This window comes from Meles meles, chromosome 15, assembly GCF_922984935.1.
Source record: "Meles meles chromosome 15, mMelMel3.1 paternal haplotype, whole genome shotgun sequence".
Classification (NCBI taxonomy): domain Eukaryota; kingdom Metazoa; phylum Chordata; class Mammalia; order Carnivora; family Mustelidae; genus Meles; species Meles meles.
In genome coordinates this window covers 39,570,945-39,585,784 of record NC_060080.1, presented here as the reverse complement: position 1 = coordinate 39,585,784, position 14,840 = coordinate 39,570,945, and positions in this window count along the sequence as shown.

Here is a 14,840-nt window from a genome sequence, read left to right as displayed (position 1 = left end):
GATAGTTTGACTTCTTTTTTACCAATTTGGATGCCTTTAATTTCTTTTTGTTGTCTGATTGCTGAGGCTAGGACTTCTAGTACTATGTTGAATAGCAGTGGTGATAATGGACATCCCTGCCGTGTTCCTGACCTTAACGGAAAAGCTTTCAGTTTTTCTCCATTGAGAATGATATTTGCGGTGGGTTTTTCATAGATGGCTTTGATAATATTGAGGTATGTGCCCTCTATCCCCACACTTTGAAGAGTTTTGATCAGGAAGGGATGCTGTACTTTGTCAAATGCTTTTTCAGCATCTATTGAGAGTATCATATGGTTCTTGTTCTTTCTTTTATTAATGTGTTCTATCCCTTATCTTTAAAGCTCCTGACATGCAGGCATTGAAGGGAAAAGATAAATACCAACTGTGGGTCTTTTGTTTGTACTATGTCTGGACAAATGAGAACAGTTTTTCTGTATTGGTTACATTCATGCTTTGCCCCTGAAGTCAGGAAGTACCTTGCCCTCAAGGGACTGTGTTTTCAAGTTCTTTTGATACTGGGCCACTCCCAGGCTTCTCAGAACTCTGAGTTTAACACTGAAGGCACTGAAGTGTCTACTTGCCCCCAAACACATCAATTGAGCCTCTAGATCAGTGAGCTGTAGAGATATTTATGGCTCATTCCACTCCATGGAAAGGATTGTCAGTGCTATGGGAGAGAACCCTGATTGAACATCATGGAAATCTGGAAGGATTACATCATTTTTTGATACCAAAAAAAGCTGTGGAAGCCACCAAGCCCGAAATAATGAATTCTTGCTGGAGTAAACTGTTCAGATGTTGTGCATGACTTAATGGGATTTATGATAGCCAATCAAGGAAATAGATCGTGAATATGGCAAACATGGTAGGGGATGAAGGGTGTCAACATATAGATGTTGGAGAAACTCAAGAGCTAATAGACCCTGTTATCAGAGAAATTATTGAAGACCTGATAGGAGTTAACAGTGCCAAACATTGAGGCAAAAGGTGCAACGAAGCAATGTCAGGAAACAAATTGACATTAGACAATTTGGGAGAAGAGTTCTGATTATTCAAGACTAATTTTGACTTATTTTATAATCTGGACCCTTTGATGATACAGGCACTGGAACTAGAGCAAATGGGGGAAGAAGGATTGCACCAAACAGAAACATTTAGAGAAGTGAAATAAGTTAGACATTATGATGTATACCCATAAAGTTACTCTGAGTGTGCCTGCCTGCCTCTGCCTCCCCTTCCAACCCGCCACTCCTGAGACAGCAAGAACAACTCCTTTCCCAACTCTTTAGATGACTCAACATGAAGATGAGAATGAAGTCTTTTATGAGGATCCACTTAGTCAATCGTAAGTAATCATGCCACACAGTTAATAAGCTTAGTTGTTGTATGTGTGCCTGTATTTGAGAATATAGCAACTGTGGCAAGAATGGTATGAGGTATTCTTTATTTGTCATCAAGTATGCATTGTGTAGAACATCACATGTAAGACTTGCATGGAAGTGGGCAGCCTATCCTTACATAGGCATAAGGTGAGTAATATTTAATATAAAATTACTATATTTTTTTACTGTTCTATAACTGCTTTCAAAGACTTAGATTACCATATAGTATGTAATTTGAGAAATTGTGTGCCTGCCAATTATCGCAAGTTTTTATGTAACATTCCCAATACTACGAATATGATACGTAATACTGTATGTCATGAAAATCTTACAGTAATTCATTAGTGCATAGGCTAGGGTATTGTGAAGCATTTGTATCAATTGTACTAGGCTACATTAAGGAGTCATATTGCTGCTTCATTATCAGTGCATGAATTGCTTTATTTTTTTTTTAAGATTTTATTTATTTATTTGACAGAGAGAAATCACAAGGAGGCAGAGAGGCAGGCAGAGAGAGAGGAGAAAACAGGCTCCCTGCCAAGCAGAGAGCCCGACACGGGACTCGATCCCAGGACACTGGGATCATGACCCGGGCCGAAGGCAGAGGCTTAACCCACTGAGCCACCCAGGCACCCCGCATGAATTGCTTTAAATATGAATTTCTTTTTCACATCTTTTCATTTTTTATATCTAAAGTTAGTTATACATGTAACATTTACACTGTTTTGTATCATATAAAATTATACTGATATAGGTACTGACAGATGATCCGTCTTGTAAACAGATGACATAAGTTTACAGTATTGATAAATACCATACACTACTGTAAGTGTATTTTTCTCAGTGATGTTCTTGACATTTTCTATTCTCTGACTTACTTTATTCTAAGAATATAGTGTATAATACATATAACATGCCAAATATATATTAATCGACCCTTTACATTATCATAAGACTTCTAGTCAAAAGTAAGGTATTAAGTTTTTGGAGAGTCAAAAGTTATAGGCAGATTTTTGACAGCTTGGGAGGTCAGCACTCCGAACCTCTGTGTTGTACAAGGGTCAACTGTATGGACTACTTCAGTTTCATACTTTATATTTTCAGTGTTTTCTAATTTTATTTTAGCTGACATACAGTATTTATTTTCATGACATACAGTATATGTCATATACGGCTTTTATTGTGTTGAGGTACATGCTCCCTATCCACACTTGGTTGAGAATTTTTATCATAAACAGATGTTGAATTCTATCATGTACTTTTTCTGCATCTATTGACATGATCATCTGATTTTTAAGCTTCCTTTTAACGTGTGTCACATTGATTTGCAGAGGTTGAACCACCCTTGTACCCTTAGGATAAATCCCATTTGGTCACGGTGTATGATCCTTTTACTGTACTGTTGAATTTGGTTTGCTAATATTTCTTATAAGATTTTATTTGAGAGAGAACTTGCAAGCACAAGCAGGGGTAGTGGCAAGAGGGAGAGGGGAAAAGCAATCTTCCCTCTGAGCAGGGAGCCCAATGCTGGGCTCCATCCCAGGACCCTGGGATCATGACCTGAGCTGCAGGCAGATGCTTAACCGACTGAGCCACCCAGGTGCCCCAGTTTGCTAACATTTTATTGAGATTTTTGCATCTGTGTTCATCAGGAATATTGGCCTGTAATTTTTTGTGGTGTCTTGTCTGTTTTTGATCATTGTAATGATGGCCTTGTAAAATAAGTTTGAAAGTGTTCCGTCCTCTTCTATTTTTTTGGAAGAGTTTGGAAAGGATAGTTTCCAAAGGATAAACCTTTGGAAAGGATTATTTTTTTTTTTTTTTTTTTTAAAGATTTTATTTATTTATTTGACAGAGAGAGATACAAGTAGGCAGAGAGGCAGGCAGAGAGAGTGAGAGGGAAGCAGGCTCCCTGCCGAGCAGAGAGCCCGATGCGGGACTCGATCCCAGGACCCCGAGATCATGACCTGAGCCGAAGGCAGCGGCTTAAACCACTGAGCCACCCAGGCGCCCCTGGAAAGGATTATTAATTCTTCTTTGAATATTTGGTAGAATTCACCAGGGAAGCCATCTGGCCCTGGACATTTTTTGTTGTTGGGAGGTTTTTGGTTACTAATTCATTGTCCTTACTCCATTCAATCTGTTTAGTTTTCCTGATTTTTATTTCTCCATGTGTCAGTCTTGGTAAGTTGTATGTTTCTCGGTACTTATCCATTCTAGGTTGTAAAATTTGTTGGTGAATAGTTAGTTGTTCATGGTAGTTTCTTATGATCCTTTGTATTTCTGTGGTATAGGTTGTATTTTTTCTTTTATTTTGGACTTTAATTTATTTGAGTCTTTCTGCTTGGTGAGTCTAGCTAAAGGTTTATCAGTTTTGTCTTTTGAAAGAACCAGTTCTTAGTTTTGTTGATTTTATTCTATTGTCTTTTTAGTCTCTATTTCATTGTTTTCTATTCGTCCTTGTTAGTTCCTTCTACTAACTGGACTTTATTCTTTTTTTTTTCTAATTCCTTAAGGTATAAAGGTATAATGGGAGGTTTTGAGATTGTTCTTGTTTCTTGATGTAGGCATTTATTGCCATGAACCTCCCTCTTAGAACTACTTTTGCTACATCCCATAAGATCTGGTATGTTTTATCTCTGTTTTCATTTGTCTCAGATATTTTTTGATTTGTCTTTTGATTTCTTCTTTGATACACTGTTCATAGCATGTTGTTTAATCTCCACATATTTGTGAATTTTCTAGTTGTTTTTTTTTTTTGCAGTTGATTTCTACTTTCATACCATATACTGGGAAAGAAGCTTATGATTTTTAATCATCTGAAATTTAGTAAGCCTTATCTTGTGGCCTGACATATGATCTATTCTGGACAAGTTCCATGTGCACTGAGAAGAATGTGTATTCTTTTGATTTAGGCTGGAAAGTTTCTAGTATATATCTGTTAAGTCCATCTGGTGCAATGTGTTGTTATTGTTTTTTGTCTGGATAATCTATTGTTGGTGTAAGTTGGGTGTTAAGGTCTCCTTCTACTATTGTATTGCTGCCTATTTCTCCTTGAGATCTGTTAATATTTGCTTTATATATTTAGGTGCTCCTGTGTTGAATGCATAAATATTTATGAATGTCTATCCTTTTGTTGGATTGACCCCTTTATCAATATGTAATGCTCTTTTGGTCTCTTATTATAATATTTTTATTATATAGTATAATTATATAATTATTAATATATGTTAATTATATCTATGTGTGTATTACATATAGATATATTTAAAGAGTAGTATGACCATGTGGGTTTATCCCAAGGGTGCAAGAATAGTTTAATGTTTGCAAATCAATGCATTAGCTGAGGTATTATCAGTAGGTCCAAAAAAGCTTTTGATAAAATTCAGCCTTTTTTGATAAAAATTCTCAGTAAACTAGATAAGATAAAGGGCACGTATTAAAGACTACTTTCTCCCAAGGGCAAGAATAGATCAGTTATGTTCTCATTCTAACCATATGTACACAATATTATAGTAGAGATCCTAATCAGTTCAACAAGGGAAGAAAAATATTTGAAAGTAAGAAGTAAAATTGTCTTTATTCACAGATGGCATGACTGTGTACACAAAAAATCCAAAAGAAATTATAAACTACAATAAACTAACTTAGCAAGGTCATAATAACTATATAAAAATCAGTTGTATTTCTAAATATTAACAATAAACAAGTTTAAAATGAAATTTTTAAATGACATTTGTAGTAGCAGCAAGAGAAAAGTAAAATTCCTCAGAAGAAATATAATGAAAGACATGCAAGACTTTTACATTGAAGACTATAAGTATGACTAAAATTAGAGACTTACATAGAAGGAAAAGTATACCATGCTTCTAGGTTAGAAGACCTCAATATTGTTCAGATGTCAGTTTCCCCCAACATTGTTAGAAGACAACACTTTTCTGGTTCTCTCATGTTTCTGCATATACTGTGAGTGAGGCACTGACTACCCTTTATTTTGGACTATCTTCTCAAAGCTGTTTGATAGTAAATAGCCTTATAAGAGATATTATGTCCCTCTGGAAGAAAACTAACCATTATAAAAGATTTGGATTCCTTAAGTTCAATATCCCTCTCCTATAATAAACCTCTGTATATGGAGGTATCATCTGGTCCTCTTGACACCACTGTGGGAATTGGGACTTGCACTGCCCCCCCCCAAATTTTACATATATATATATATATATATATGTAATATATATGTCACTTTAAAAACACTAGAAAACAAAAAGAACAAAATGAACAGTAAAAAAGTTAAACATGTAACTCAAAAAACTAGAAAAATAAGACAGTACACAAAAGGAAGAGACTAATACAAGCGGAAGTTAAGAAATAGAATGATCGACAAAATTGAAGCTGAATTTGAAACAAATTAGTAAAATAAACTTCTGGCAAGACTGATGAAGAAAAGTACAAGTGAACATATTGAGAGTGAAAATGAAAATATAAGCACAAATATGGCAGAGATTTTAAAAATCTTTTTTTTTTTTTTTTTTTTTAAAGATTTTATTTATTTATTTGACACAGAGAGAGCACAAGAAGGCAGAGAGGCAGGCAGAGAGAGAGGAAGGGAAGCAGGCTCTCCGCTGAGCAGAGAGCCCGATGTGGGACTCGATCCCAGGACCCTGAGATCACGACCTGAGCTGAAGGCAGCGGCCCAACCCAAATCTTAAGTGAATTATTGTTAATATTTTATTTTATTTTTTAAAAGATTTTATTTATTTGATAGAGATCACAAGTAGGCAGAGAGGCAGGCAGAGAGAGAGAGAGAGGAGGAAGCAGGCTCCCCGCCAAGCAGAGAGCCCGATGTGGGACTCAATACCAGGACCCTGCGATCATGACCTGAGCCGAAGGCTTTAACCCACTGAGCCAACCCAGGTGCCCCAATATTTTAATTTAAAACAGATGAAATGGACAGTATTCTAGAAAAATTACCAAAATTGACTCTGAAAATCTGGATAAATAGTATTAAAATAACTGAATTACTAAAAATTTTTGCATTATATCCAAATGCCCAAAAGGCAGCAGGCACAATTTAAAGGTGAGTTTATACAAGCTTAGAAAATCTTTATTTTATGCAAAATCGCCTAGAGGATAGAAAACAAAGACTACTTAGTGGATTTTATAAGGCTTGTACACTTGATACCAAAAGAGACAAGAGTAGTAAAAGAAAAGGAAATTACAGGTCAGTATTACTTATAAACACACTGGCAAAAATCCTAGGTAAATTATTGGTAAGTTTAAATCTAGCATGTATAAAACATGGTGTGTCATTACAAAAAGATTAAGAAATGAAAGTCTCATTTAGTATCAGAGTATTTAGATATTAGCTAACATATTTAACAGAAGGCAAAAGTCCATGTGATCATCTCAAATATATAAAAAGTAATTTAATAAAATCAACATAGATTTATGTTTAATTATATAATTGAGTGGCATTCACAGATCTCTGTAACTAGCAACATTATCTCTTTCCAAAAGATTTCATCACCCCAAACAGAATGAAATAACCCTCTTCTCCCTTACCTCTAGCACTTGGTAGCCTCCAGTCAATTTCTATCTATGAATTTGTATATTTTGGATATTTCTTATAAATGGAATCTTAATATTTATGCTTTTTTGTATAAGTTATTTTACTCAGCATAATGCATCAAGATGCATCCGTATTGTGACATGTTACCAGACTTCATACTATGGTATGGCTGAGTCATCCACTGCATAACACATTTTGTTAATCCATTCATTTGACAATGGATACTTGAGTTTCCACCTTTTGACTATTGTGAATAATGTTGCTATGAACACTTATGTACAAGTATCTGAGTCTCTGTTCTCAATTCTTTTGAGAATATAACCCGAGAGTGGATATCCGAGTCAGTGGTAATTCACCTGATTGAGGTACCCCCATAGTGTTTTCCACAGTGGCAGTACCATTATACATTCCCACCATGTTGGTTCAGTTTTTTAAATCACCAACACATGCTATTTTCCATTTTCTCAAAGTGTAGCCATATTCATAGGTGTAAAATATCCTCTCATTATTTGATTGCTTCTTCCTAATGATGTTGAGTATATTTTTGTCTGCATATTGGCCACTTGAATGTCGTCTTTGGAGAAATGTCTACTTAAGTCTTTGCACATTTTTTAACTGGGTTGTCTTTTTGTGGCTATAGGTTCTTTATGTGTTTTAGATATTAAACCATTAATAGTTAAGATATGCCATTTGCATATATTTTCTCCCATTCTGTGGGTTGTCTTTTCACTCTCTGGCTAGTGTCCTTGGATGCAAACAGAGAAGGATAGGTCGGACTTACCTATATTTTACTCCTTTGGCTGTACTTTTGGTGCTACATTTAGGAAAAATTGCCGAATTTAAAGTCATAAGACTTGCTCTTATGTTTTCTTCTACAAATTTTCTAGTTTAACTCTCAAATTTAGGTTTGAACTATTTTGAGTAAAGTAAGGTTCGAAGTTCACTATTTTGAATATGGATATTTCCGTTTCCTAGCATCATTTGTTGAAGAGATTGTTCTTTCCCCATTGAATGGTCTTGACACCCCGTTCAGAAAACAGTTGATCATAGATGTGAGGGTTCTACTAAGCTTCCAGTATCTTTTATTAGACTATATAGCTATCCTTATGACAGTGGTGCACTGTTTTGATTCTTGTAGCTTTGTAGTCAGTATTAAAATAATCATAAATCTTAACTCTGTTCTTTAATTTTTTTTTTTTCATTCAGTGTCCCTTTAAATTCCACATGAATCTTGAGTTAGGTCTTTCCATCTCTAAAAACTAAAACCCATCTGCGTTTTGAAAGAGATTACACTGAAACTACATATATTGGTTTGAGTAGTACTATCTTAACAATGTTAAGACTTGCAGTCATCGACATGAGATGTCTTTCAATTTGTTGGTGTCGTCTTATCCCTCCCAGCTTTATGAGACATGATTGTCATATTGTGTAAGTCTAAGATGTGCAAGGTGTTCCTCTGATATATTTCCATATTCCTAATGATTATCCAGTGGTGTCTTTAATTTCTTTCAGCACTGTTTTCTAGTTTTCAGTGTACAAATTTTATGCTTCCTTGGTTGAATTTATTCCTATGTATTTTATTTTGATATTACTGAAAGTAGAATTGTTTTTGGATCATTCCTTGATAGTATATAGAAATGCAACTTGTTTTTCTTTCTACCAGTTTTTGCATGATTTTTTATCCTGCAACTTTGCTGAATTTATCAGTTCTGACAGAGTGTATTATGTGTAAGAGTTTTCTACATGTAAGACCATATGAATAAAAATAATTTCACATCTTCCTTTTCAGTTTGGGTACCTTTCTTTTTCTTACCTATTTGCTCTTGCCAGAACTTACAGGGGATAAATTTTATTCCCAGTGGGAATAAAAGCACTTCAAAGCAGGCATCCTTGTCTTGTGATCTTTTTTTTTTTTTTTTTTTGCTTCCCTGCTTATGCTTATATATTCAAATAAATCCAAACAACTCTTCCCTTGCTCTTGTCCCTGTATTTTTTTTCACACCTTCTTTTTTCAGATAATTAGGAAAGTTGTTGCCATGGAGGATTAACTCTGGATTCCATTTTGCACTTAACTTTGTAATCCCACAAGTTTTTTGTTGTTTTTTTTTTCCTCCCAGACTTTTAGTTTCCCATTTTACCATCTTGATTTTCAGTGTCTGATTAAACTACAATTTCTTTCTCTTTCTGTAGGACCTGAGGCTGGGAAATTCTTTTTTTTTTTTTTTTTTCTCCATAGGAAAAACTAAGTTTGATCACTTAACAAGTGTGCTATGTATGGAAGATGCAAGAGGAGTAATCTAGCTCAGATACTAAGTGTGCTGAGTGAAATCAATAGCAAGGTTTTTTTTAAAGTCCCTCGTCACTTGTTTTATTTATTTTTCTATTTGTTCCTTTTACTTTTGGTGTCAGATTAAAAAAAAAAATCCTCACCAACACCTATGCCAAGTGGCTTATGACCTATGTTCATCTTCTAAACATTTTATGACTTCTGGTCTTATGTTCAAATCTTTAATCCACTTTGAGTTTATTTTTGGGTATGGTGTAAGATAGTGGTCCAGTTTTCATGACACCATATATTATATATACTTATTTTTCATCCTTTTAATCACTTTTTTTTAATCGTTTTTGTTGTTGTTGTTTTTGTTTTTGTTTTTGTTTTTAATGTAAGCTCTATTCCCAGCTTGGTGGTTGAGCTCTCACAACCCCAAGATCAAGAGTCACATGCTTTACCAACTGAGCCAGCCAGGCATCCCATCTTAAAATCTATTTCGGTCTGATAATAATATAGATACCCCATAGTGTATCACATTTGAGTACTATTCATATGGATTATCTTTGTGCCACTTTTTGCCTTTTTTTATTAAACATTTGTAGTTTCAGCCACTGAGTTTTTGGCTTTTAGTCCACTATATTTAACATACAGTGTTGTATTCATTTCAGGTGTACAGTATAGTGACCCAACAATTCTATCCATCACCCAGTGCTCATCATAAGTGTATACCTTAGTCCCCATCACCTGTTTTACCCATCCTGGTAACCATCAGTTCTCTATAGCTAAGAGTCTATTTCTTGGCTTTTCTCTTTTTTTTTTTGCTTTCATTTTTTTGTTTCATAAATTCCACATATGAATGAAATCATATGGTATATGTCTTCCTCTCACTGACTTATTTTGCTTAGCATTATACCCTTTAGGCTCCGTCCATATCATTGCAAATGGCAAAATTTTATTCTTTTTTATGGCTGAATAATATTCCTCTTTGTGTGTGTGTACATGTTCACCAAAAAGATGAATGGATAAAGATATGCCACTTGGGCTGCTTCCATTATTTGATATTATAAATAATGATGCTATAATCATGGAGGCATGTATCTTTTTGAATTAGTGTTTTTGTATTTTTTGGATAAATACCCAGTGGTGCAATTACTAGATCATATGGTAGTCCTATTTTTATTTAACTTTCTGAGGAACCGCTATACTGTTTATGGACACCAGTTTGCATTCCCACCAGCCGGGCATGAGGGTTTCTTTTTCTCCACATCCTCACCAACACTTTTTTGTGTTTTTGATTTTAGCCATTCTGACAGGTGTGAGTGATTACTCATAGTTTTGATTTGCATTTCCCTGATGATGAGTGATATTGAGCATCTTTTCAGGTGTCTGTTGACCATCATCTGGATATCTTTTGTGGAGAAATTTCTGTTCATGTCTTCCCATTTTTTTATTTGGATTATTTGTTTTGTAGGTGTTGAGTTGTATAAGCTCTTCAAGTATTTTGGATACTTTTATCTGATTTGTTATTTGCAAATATCTTCTCCCATTCAGTAGGTTGCCTTTTAGTTTTGTTGTTTCTTTCATAAAGCAGACACTTTATGTTTATGTGCAGGAGGTTTTTATTTTTATGTAATTCCAATAGTTTTTTCTTTTTACTTTTATTTCCCTTGCCTTAGGACATTTATCTAGAAAAATGTTTCTCTCTGAAATATTACTCTCTGTTCTCTCTTCTAGGATTTTTTTTTGAAGATTTTATTTATTTATTTGACAGAGAGAGAGATCACAAGTAGGCAGAGAGGCAGGCAGAGAGAGAGAGAGAGGGAAGCAGGCTCCCTGCCGAGCAGAGAGTCCGATGTGGGACTCGATCCCCGGACCCTGAGACCATGACCTGAGCGGAAGGCAGCAGCTTAATCCACTGAGCCACCCAGGCGCCCCTCTTCTAGGATTTTTATGGTTTCACGTTACTTCTTTAATCCATTTTGAGTTTATTTTTGTGTATGATGAAAGAGAGTGGTCCGGTTTCATTGTTTTGCATTTAGCTGTCCAGTTTCCCCAACACCATTTGTTGAAGAGACTTTTTCCCATTTGATATTCTTTCCTGCTTTGTTAAAGATTAATTGACCATATAATTATGAGTTTATTTCTGGGTTTTCTATTCAGTTCCATTGATCTATGTGTGTGTTTTTATGTCAGTACCATCCTGTTTGGATTACTGCAGCTTTGTAATATATAACTTGAAGTCAGAATTGTGATACCTCCAGCTCTGCTTTTCTTTTTCAAAACTGCTTTGGCTATTCGGGGTCTTTTGTTGTTCCATATAATTTAGTATTTTTTTTTTCCTAGTTCTAGGTCTGTGAAAAATGCTGTTGGTATTTTGATAGGGATTGCATTAAATTTGTAGGTTGCTTCTGGTAGTATAGATATTTTAACAATATTTTTTCTTCCAATCCATGAGCACTAAATGTCTTTCCATTTCTTTGTGTCATTTAGTTTCTTTCATCAATGGTTTATAGTTTTCAGAGTCCAGGTATTTCACCTCTTTGGTTAGATTTACTCCTACGTATCTTACTATTTTTGGTGCAACTGTAAATGGGCTTGTTTTCTTAATTTCTCTTTCAGCTTCATTGTTATAGAAATGCAACAGTTTTTTTTTTGTTTTGTTTTGTTTTTTAAGATTTTATGTAGTTATTTGACAGGCAACTAGTGAGGGAACACAAGCAGCAGGGTGGAAGAGGGAGAAGCAGGTTTCCTGCTTGGGAACTTGATGTGGGGCTCGATCCCAGGATGTTGGGATCATGACCTGAGCCAAAGGCAGATGCTTAATGACTGAGCCACCCAGGCACCCCTCTGTATGTTGATTGTATTATCAGTTCTATTTCTGTGTGTGGAAATTTTTAGGGTTTTCGATACATGTCATCTACAAATAGTCAAAGTTTTCCTTCTTCCTTACCAATTTTGATGCCTTTTATTTCTTTCTGTTGTCTAATTGCTGTGGCTAGGACTTCTAGCACTATGTTGAGTAAAAGTGGTGAGAGTGGAGATTTTGTCTTGTTCTGGACCTTGGGGTGAAAATGCTCAGTTTTTCCCTGCTGAGTATGAGGTTTGATGTGGATTTTTCATATACAGACTTTATTACATTGAGGTATGTTCTAAACCTACTTTAGTTGAAGGCTTTTGTCATCAATGGATGTTGTACTTTGACAAATGCATTTTCCTGCATTTATTGAGATGATCATTATGGTTTTTATCTTTTTTTTTTTTAAGATTTTATTTATTTGACAGACAGAGATCACAATTAGGCAGAGAGGCAGGCAGAGAGAGGGGAGAAGCAGGATACCTGCTAAGCAGAGATCCTAATACGGGGCTCGATTCCAGGACCCTGAGATCATGACCTGCGCCGAAGGCAGAGGCTTAACCCACTAAGCCACCCAGGCGCCCTGGTTTTTATCTTCTTAATGATGTAATGTATCACATTGATTGATTTGCAAACATTGAACTACTCTTGCGTCCTGGGAATAAATCCCACTTGATTGTGGTGTATTTTTTTTTAATGTATTTATTTGTTTTGCACATATTGAGAATTTTTGCATCCATGTTCATTAGGGATATTGGCCTGTAGTTCTCCTTTTTTGGTGGTATCTTATCTGTTTTTCATATCAGGATGATGCTTGCCTCTGAATGAATTTGGAAGTGTTCCTTCTTCTGTTTTCTGGAATAGTTTGAGTAGAATAGGTATTAATTTTTCTTCAAATGTTTGGTAGAATTCACCTGTGAAGCTGTCTAGTCCTACCTGGCCTTTTGTTTGTGGAGTTTTTTGATTACTGATTCAATTTCATTACTGATAATAGGTCTGTTCAAATTTTCTTTCTTCCTGTTTCAGGTGGAGGAGTTACAGGTTTGTAGGAATTTGTCAATTTCTTTAAGGTTGTCTGATTTGTTGGCATATAGTTTTTTTTTTTTTTCTAAAGATTTTATTTATTTGACAGAGAGAAATCACGAGAGAGGCAGGCAGAGAGAGAGGAAGGGCTCTTCGTTGAGCAGAGAGCCCGATGCGGGACTCGATCCCAGGACCCTGAGATCATGACCTGAGCCAAAGACAGCAGCTTAACCCACTGAGCCACCCAGGCGCCCTGGCATATAGTTTTTAATAATATTCTCTTACAACGGTTTGTATTTCTGTAGTGTTGGTTATTTCTCCTCTTTCATTGGTGATTTTGTTCATTTGAGTCCTCTCTCTCAATGAGTCTGGCTAGAGGTTTATCATTTTGTTGATCTTTTCAAAGAACCAGCTTCTGGTTTTATTGATCTTTTGTTTGTTTTGTTTGTTTCTGTATCACTTATTTTTGCTCAAATGTTTGTTATTCTCTTCTTTCTGCTGGGTTTGGATGTTGTTTGCTCTTTTTCTAGGTCCTTTGGGCGTAAGGTTAGGTTATTTGAGCTTTTTCCGGTTCTACTTGTTAGGCCTATATTGCTATAAACTTCCGTCTTACAATGTTTTGCTGCATCCGAAAGGTTTTGAACCATTGTGTTTTCATTTTTGTGTCCCCGTAGTTTTTGATCTCTTTGATTTCTTGATTAACCCATTCATTGTTTAGTAGCATGTTAGTTAAACTCCATGTATTTATGGTCTTTCCAGATTTGGGGGGGGGGGTGATTTCTAATTTCATATCATTGTGGTCAGAAAAGATGCAAGGTACGACTTTGATCTTTTTCAATTTGTTGAGGCTTGTTTTGTGGCCTAATAGGTGATCTGTTCTGGAGAATATTCTTGAAAAGAATGTGTACTCTGCTTTTTTTTAGGGTGGAAATGCTCAGAATGTATGTGTTAGTTCCATCTGGTCCAGTGTTTTGCTCAAAGCCAGTTTCCATTTTGTTTGGATGATCTATCCATTGAAGTAAGTGGGATATTAAAGTCCCATACTATTATTGTATTACTATTGATTAGGTCCTTTGTTATTAACTGTTTTATGTATTTGGGTGCTCCCATGTTGGGTGCCTATATATATTTACAATTGTTAACATCTTTTTGTAGGATTGTCCCCTTTAGTATTATATAGTGTCCTTTAGTCTCTTATTACAGGCTTTGTTGACATTTGTTTTGTCTGATAGAACACACTCTGAAATCAGTATAAAAGACCTCACTCCCATTATGCAAGCTATCACATCTACACTGCTTCCTGTCAGGCCGTTGTCTCTTTCACTGGACTGGGACCCCTGGCTGTTACTCACTCTCCCAGCTTGCCCAGGGCTGAGTTGGCTGACTTTAAAAAGTTCAAGGCTGTAAGTCACACTGGTAATACCAACTCACAGAATTCAGCCCCTCTGGTTTTCAAGGCCAGACATTATGGAGATTCATTTTCCCTGTGTGGGCTCCTTGGCACTTACTCCTCTCTGTTAACCACAGCTCACTCCCTGCTGTGGGAAGCTCTCAACCACCATTTTCTGTTCTTCCTAACCTTCCTGATGGGGCTTCCTTCCTACCTTTAGTTGTGGAGTTTGTTCCGCCAATCTTCAAATCACACTCTGGTTTATTGACTTGGAAGTGAATGATGATATAGTTGTAAATGTGGGACAGTGCGGGCTTAGCGGTGTCCTA